The 6,864-nt window shown below is 41.0% G+C and overlaps 1 long non-coding RNA gene across 1 annotated transcript in view; it reads left to right on the forward strand.

The window, feature by feature from the left end:
* The window catches only part of LOC149971178 (uncharacterized), a 28,148-nt gene extending 22,036 nt beyond the window's left edge, over window positions 1-6,112 (forward strand). Inside the window, exon 2 of the long non-coding RNA XR_016492811.1 lies at window positions 5,674-6,112. This is a non-coding gene — a long non-coding RNA (uncharacterized LOC149971178). The remainder of the gene's footprint in view (window positions 1-5,673) is intronic.
* The last annotated feature ends 752 nt before the right edge of the window (window positions 6,113-6,864 follow it).

Below are 6,864 nucleotides of genomic sequence, written 5' to 3' on the forward strand. Positions count from 1 at the left end.
GATAACTGCGATTCTGATCTAACCATAAATTCATTCATTGTGCCCCTGGACTGAGATGTTGGAAGTTCAACATGTAGCTAGATGTAGAAGGCTAATGTTAACTAGTTAACGTTGCCCATGAAAGGAAGTTCAGGCTAGCGAGCGAGTATTTTATCCAGGAAGCCTAGTACAACCAAATCTAAAAGCGTGTAGGTCCTGTATGACAGAGTTATAGAGTGTTTGGGCAGCATGAGAAGAGAGGAGGACGTTGTTGGTGTTTCTCTACAAGGTGAGTCAACATGTTTTTTTCTACTTACACACAAACGCACACAGAGATCAAAACCATTGACAGCCACATTATATTTAACTTATGTTGATTGGACTAAATTGTTTTTTGGTATCTTTTAGTTGTCACTTGTATTAGACTAATCAAAGAGGTGATATGATGATGTTGAAATGTTGAAGTTGAAATTGTGCTGGAATAGTGGAGGCAGCTCCTGTTATCTTTGTGACTTGAGGTAACTCTCCAGTATTCTAAATCGATAGCTGTTTTTTCCAGAAAAATGTCAGAAACATTCACTTGCTAGACCCCTGTAGTAAGTCATGTAACTGTTTGTTACATTCAATATGCTTTGTGGACTTCCACTGGACAGATGTTGCTCTGATGAATCACATGTGTGATTGAATTTATTCTGCTACTGTGACTTCTTATTGTCTCGGCCTTAGGTCTATATATCACGGTGTCAAGGCATATGAACTAACAGGTTATACAGTAAACAATGCAATTATCACAACACATATGTTCTAATATGGCAATTTTTTACTTTGGCTTTACGGTGATTTTAGTCAGACGCCCCTACTGGGAGCCAGTGAGACCCGCTCTGACTCTCTGTCAGTCACTCAGTCACAACAGAAATTCATGGATCATAAAAAAATGGAAAGTTGGTACTAAAGAAAAGTTAGGGAGAGACCAAAAAAAAGGACTCTTCAGGCCGACAATGTCTGAAAGAAATTTGCTACAACTTCTGCTTCCGCTTGTCCGAGTGCTGCAGAGCACGGTGGTGCAAGAGCCAAGCTACTAGCCAGCTTAGATTTGGCTTCAGACCAATCACCCCGAAGCCAAATGTCATTATTGACAGAAAAAAAACTATATATATATATATATATATATATATATATATATATATATATATATATATATATATATATATATATATATATATATCTATAGTTATATGTTTTGTGGACTATATATGTCAAGTATACATGAAACAAATGTGTGATTGAATTTATTCTGCTACTGTGACTTCTTATTGTCTCGGCCTTAGGTCTATATATCACGGTGTCAAGGCATATGAACTAACAGGTTATACAGTAAACAATGCAATTATCACAACACATATGTTCTAATATGGCTTTTTTGAAGGGGGGGGGCTTTAATTTTCATTGCACCGATACGGATACGTCTACATAGCACATACTGCTACCCACTCATCTGAGACCACACTGGTCCACGACACAAGCATACGTTGTAAGTCGAAACCATCCACACAAGTACATGACTTGACCTATTTTTTTTATTCTCTGTCTTCTTTTAAGTAGTAAAATACGTAGAGAAAACAAGTGTTCAGAGCTAGAAGTGGTTTTAGAGGTTTTAGACAGAAAATACATATTTGGGCTGAAAGGGTTGCAAAACTGAGACGTAGTGCCACATTCATATATGTTTCCATTCCAAATTCTGCAAATACCGTACTTAAAGAGTAACTTTGATGCCTCCTCTACACATCAAAATAACAAATTGACGACATTTAATTTTGTGGTTAAGAAGTCAAATAGATTAAGTCTCCAAATGAAGCCAGAAAAGACAACCAAATATTACTTAAAGTAAGTTAAATGTTTTCCATATACACAAAATAGTATTTTTTTGTTTTTATGATGGCTGCCGTCTTATCGGCTCTTAACCAACTATTTTGTCTATTTCGCGTAGTTTGTGTAATAACATATTAACACATGTAACAACGCATTCACTGACTGTTGTCTGCCTGTGGCCTAACCATGCAATTTTGGCTTGCAATCTGTGTCCTAACCTCCCCCTCTCCCTGTTTCTTGTATATACTAACTGCACTGGAACCCCCCCCCCCCCCCCCCGCACAGGTGGCTGACTAAGATAACATACACACTGAATCTCATAAACAGACACACACTCAAACCATCTTTGGGATGGGCTCCAAAGACAAAGAACTCTGTCGAGAACCAATGGGATACTGACACCAGGCTGGAGAGGACTGTCTATCACCTACAAGCAACCTACCAGAAGCCAGGACTACCAGAATCTACCTACGTCATTTCAATGCATAAAATGAACTGCACAACATGTTTTTGGCCTCTTCTTCCGAAAGCTCCCTAAGAGCTAGACGAATGGGGCCGTGCAGCACGCTTTACCAAATATCATTACGCTTGAATAAACGGCCTTTACTATACCGTATCCGCCTTGTCCAGAGTCTCATCTTGGTCTCGTTTCTCATGTAACTATTCATCAACATTTGTAACTTGTTTTGTACATAATGTTGCTGCTAAAGTCTCTTATGACCGAAAAGAGCTTCTGGACATCAGAACAGCGATTACTCACCTCAAATTGGATGAAGAGTTATTCTTTAATGAGTCGGACCAAAACACCCGAACAGACCCTCGAACAGACCCTCATCCCTGTTATTCGCGCAAGAAGGAAACAAAGATTTTGCAGAAAGAGATTAGGGTGCCTTGTGAAGATCACGCGACGAGTGGCTAATCTGCCTATGCCATCTGTCCTGCTAGCTAACGTTCAATCGCTGGAAAATAAATGGGACGAACTGAAAGCACGTATATCCTACCAACGGGATATTAAAAACTATAATATCTTGGGTTTCACTGAGTCGTGGCTGAATGATTACATGAATAACATACAGCAGGCGGGTTATACGCTGTATCGTCAGGATAGAACAGCAGCCTCTGGTAAGACACAGGGTGGGGGCCTATGCGTATATGTAAACATCTGGTGCACGATATCAAAAGAAGTATCAAGGCTCTGCTCGCATGAGTGAGAGTACCTCATGATAAGCTGTAGAGATCTGTAGTTTTCATAGCTGTCTACATACCACCACAGACCGATGCTGGCACTAAAACTCAATGAGCTGTACACCGCCATAAGCAAACAGGAAAACACTCATCCAGAGGTGGCGCTCCTAGTGGCCAGGGACTTTAATGCAGTGAAACTTAAATAAGTTTGATCTAATTTCTATCAGCATGTTAAATGTGCAACCACAGGGAAAACAAATTCTAGATCACCTGTACTGCACACACAGAGACCCTAACAAAGCTCTCCCTCACCCTCCATTTGGCAAATCTGACTATAATTCTATCCTCCGGATTCCTGCTTACAAGCAGAAGTGTTGTAATAGACTCAACTTTTTAAGGAAAGATAAATAAAACATTTGATTGACTTCTGTGACATAGATACAGTGGCTTGCAAAAGTTTTCCTGTTTTGTTGCCTCTCAACCTGGAATTAAAATAGATTTTTGGGGAGTTTGTAAAATTAGATTTACACAACACACTTTGAAGATGGAAAATAAGACAAAAACTAAAAACTTGAGTGTGCATAACTAATGACCCCCCCAGCTGACAATATTTGTAGAGCCACCTTTTGTAGAAATTACAGCTGCACGTCTCTGGGAGTATGTCTCTCTACAAGCTTGGCACATCTAGCCACTGGGATTTTTGTCCATTCTTCAAGGCAAAACTGCTCCAGCTCCTTCAAGTTGTATGGGTTCAGCTGCTGTACAGCATTCTTTAAATCATACCATAGATTCTGCTGGAAGGTGAACCTATTTCCCAGTCTCAATTCTCTGGAAGACTGAAACAGGTTTCCCTCAAGAATTTCCCTGTATTTAGTGTCATCCGACCAGGCTCCCAGTCCCTGCTTATGAAAAACATACCCACAACATGATGATGCCACCACCATGCTTCACTGTGAGGATGGTATTCCCGGGGTGATGAGAGGTGTTGGGTTTGTGCCAGACAACATTTTCCTTGATTTCCAAAGTGCTTAATTTTACTCTCATCTGACAAGAGTACCTTCTTCCATATGTTTTGGGGAGTCTCCCACACTTGTTTGCTTTTTTTCTTTAAGCAATGGCTTTTGTTCTGGCCACTCTTCCATAAAGCCCAGCTCTGTGGAGTGTACGGCTTAATTCGGTCCTATGGACAGATACTCCAATCTCCACTGTAGAGCTTTGCAGCTCCTTCAGGGTTATCTTTTGTCTCTTTGTTGCCTCTTTGATTAATACCCTCCTTGCCTGGTCCATGAGTTTTGTTGAGCGGCCCTCTCGTGGCAGGTTTGTTGTGGTGCCATATTCTTTCCATTTTTTATTAATGGATTTAATGGTGCTCCGTGGGATGTTCAAAGTTTCTGATATTTTTTATAACCCAACCCTGATCTGTACTTCTCCACAACTTTGTTCGTGACCTGTTTGGAGAGCTCCTTGGTCTTCATGGTGCCACTTGCTTGGTGGTGCCCCTTGCTTAGTGGTGTTGCAGACTCTGGGGCCTTTCAGAACACGTGTATATATACTGAGATCATGTGACAGGACGTGTGACATTTATATTGCACACAGGTGGACTTTAATTAACTCATTATGTGACTTCTGAAGGCACCAGATCTTATTTAGGGGCTTCATAGCATAGCACGCACCACTTTTCCGTGTTTTATTTCTTATACATTTTTTTTTTAAAGTTATTTTTTTAATTTCACTTCACCAATTTTGACTATTTTGTGTATGCCCATTACGTGAAGTCCGAATAAAAATCAATTTAAAAAACAGGTTGCAATGCAGCAAAATAGGAAAAACGCCAAGGGGGATGAATACTTTTGCAAGGCACTGTAGGTGGAAATGTAATTCCTTGAAGAAGATGAAGACAAGTTGGAGACATGTCGAGGGGAGCTCAGGTCAGAACTAATGAGAAAATAAGGCATAAGCCTCATTATTCTTTTGACTGGTCTGTGCTTAAATCAAAGGTCTGGAAGAAGAGGGAGCTAACCATGGAGATGAGAGATCTGAGTGGAGGGTTGTGTGTGTGTGTGGGGTGTGTGTGTGTGTGTGTGTGTGTGTGTGTGTGTGGTCTGAGCGAGACTCTTCACTCAAAGCCTTCTTACGAAACTCATTATCAAGTCACATCTGAACTTGAATCAATGTGGATGAAATCAAATGAAAATGTAGAATAAACTTAAGGATTTTGGAGAAAACATTCCCACTTTTCCCAGTACTTCTCCTGAACACTAACTCACACGCCTCTCTAACTCTTAAAACAGGTAGCCTACCACTGACTGACAACTTTACCAAACCGTCTCCGCGTGTGCCTACATGTGTGTCTATCCTCTAAGCAGTCACGTTAAAATAACTAAAAGCAACTGTCAACCTACTAGATGAATGTGGAGACAAATCGAAACACACATGAAATATGCATGGACATTTAGTTAGCTTGCTGTTGCTATTGGAGACAAATTATGAAACATTGTGTCACACCCTGATCTGTTTAACCCCTCGCTCATCTTCCCCTGGGTATTTATACCTGTGTTTTATGTCTGTCTGTTGCCAGTTCGTTGGTTTTGTCAAGTTTACCAGTGTGTTTTTCCCGTTTATCTTGTTCTTGTTTTCTAGTGATCCCGGTTACGACCGTTCTGCCTGCTCTGAACCTGAGCCTACCGTTCTGCCTGCTCTGAACCTGAGCCTACCGTTCTGCCTGCTCTGACCCTGAGCCTACCGTTCTGCCTGCTCTGACCCTGAGCCTACCGTTCTGTCTGCTCTGACCCTGAGCCTACCGTTCTGACTGCTCTGACCCTGAGCCTACCGTTCTGCCTGCTCTGAACCTGAGCCTACCGTTCTGCCTGCTCTGACCCTGAGCCTACTGTTCTGCCTGCTCCGACCCTGAGCCTACCGTTCTGCCTGCTCTGACCCTGAGCCTACCGTTCTGCCTGCTCTGACTCTGAACCTACTGTTCTGCCTGCTCTGACCCTGAGCCTACCGTTCTGTCCCTTTTTTGACTCTGCCTTGGATTACGAACCTCTGCCTGACATCGACCTGCCCTTCTGCCTGTCCCGTCTGTTATAATAAATATTCTGAGAACAAAACCATCCTGTGTCTGCATCTGGGTCTCATCCTGTGTGGTTAAACATTGGGTTGTTATTTTACCTGAAATGCATATGGTCATGGACATTTAGCTAGCTTGCTGTTGCTAGCTCATTTGTCCTGGGAGATAAACATCAGGTTTTTATTTTACAATTTCCGACTGAACACATACCCAAATCGAACTGCCTGGAGCTCAGGCAAAGAACCAAGGATAGGCATGTTGTTGGTACCATTTGAAAGAAAACACTCTGAAGTTTGTGTAAATGTGAATTGAATGTAGGAGAATATAACACAATAGATCTGGTTTAGATAATACAATGAAAAAAAACATGCATGTTTTATTTTTATTGTTGTATCATGATCTTTAAAAATGAACAAGACAAAACAAACATTCAGATAGGATGATGGGGAAGATTTCAGTGAAAAACATAAGAGGGCAACAGTACCTGTGCAAAGTTTCAGAATGATAACTTCCAAAATGAGTGTGCTACATGACATTTATCATGAAGTCACCCAGGTGTCCCACACAAGTAGCCCAAATGTACTCAAGTGGCCAAACTGGTGAAGTTATACATTTTGAATGGAATAACTATATACAAAATACCAAAATGGTATTCTAACACACCCCCCCCCCCAAAAAAATGGAGAAAAAACATGACGAAAAAACATATACACATTTACAAAATACAAAACTTTCAATATTTGGAAGACCCTCAGTCCTCT

This window comes from Oncorhynchus mykiss, chromosome 28, assembly GCF_057628025.1.
Source record: "Oncorhynchus mykiss isolate SJ-2025 chromosome 28, ASM5762802v1, whole genome shotgun sequence".
In the NCBI taxonomy this organism is placed as follows: domain Eukaryota; kingdom Metazoa; phylum Chordata; class Actinopteri; order Salmoniformes; family Salmonidae; genus Oncorhynchus; species Oncorhynchus mykiss.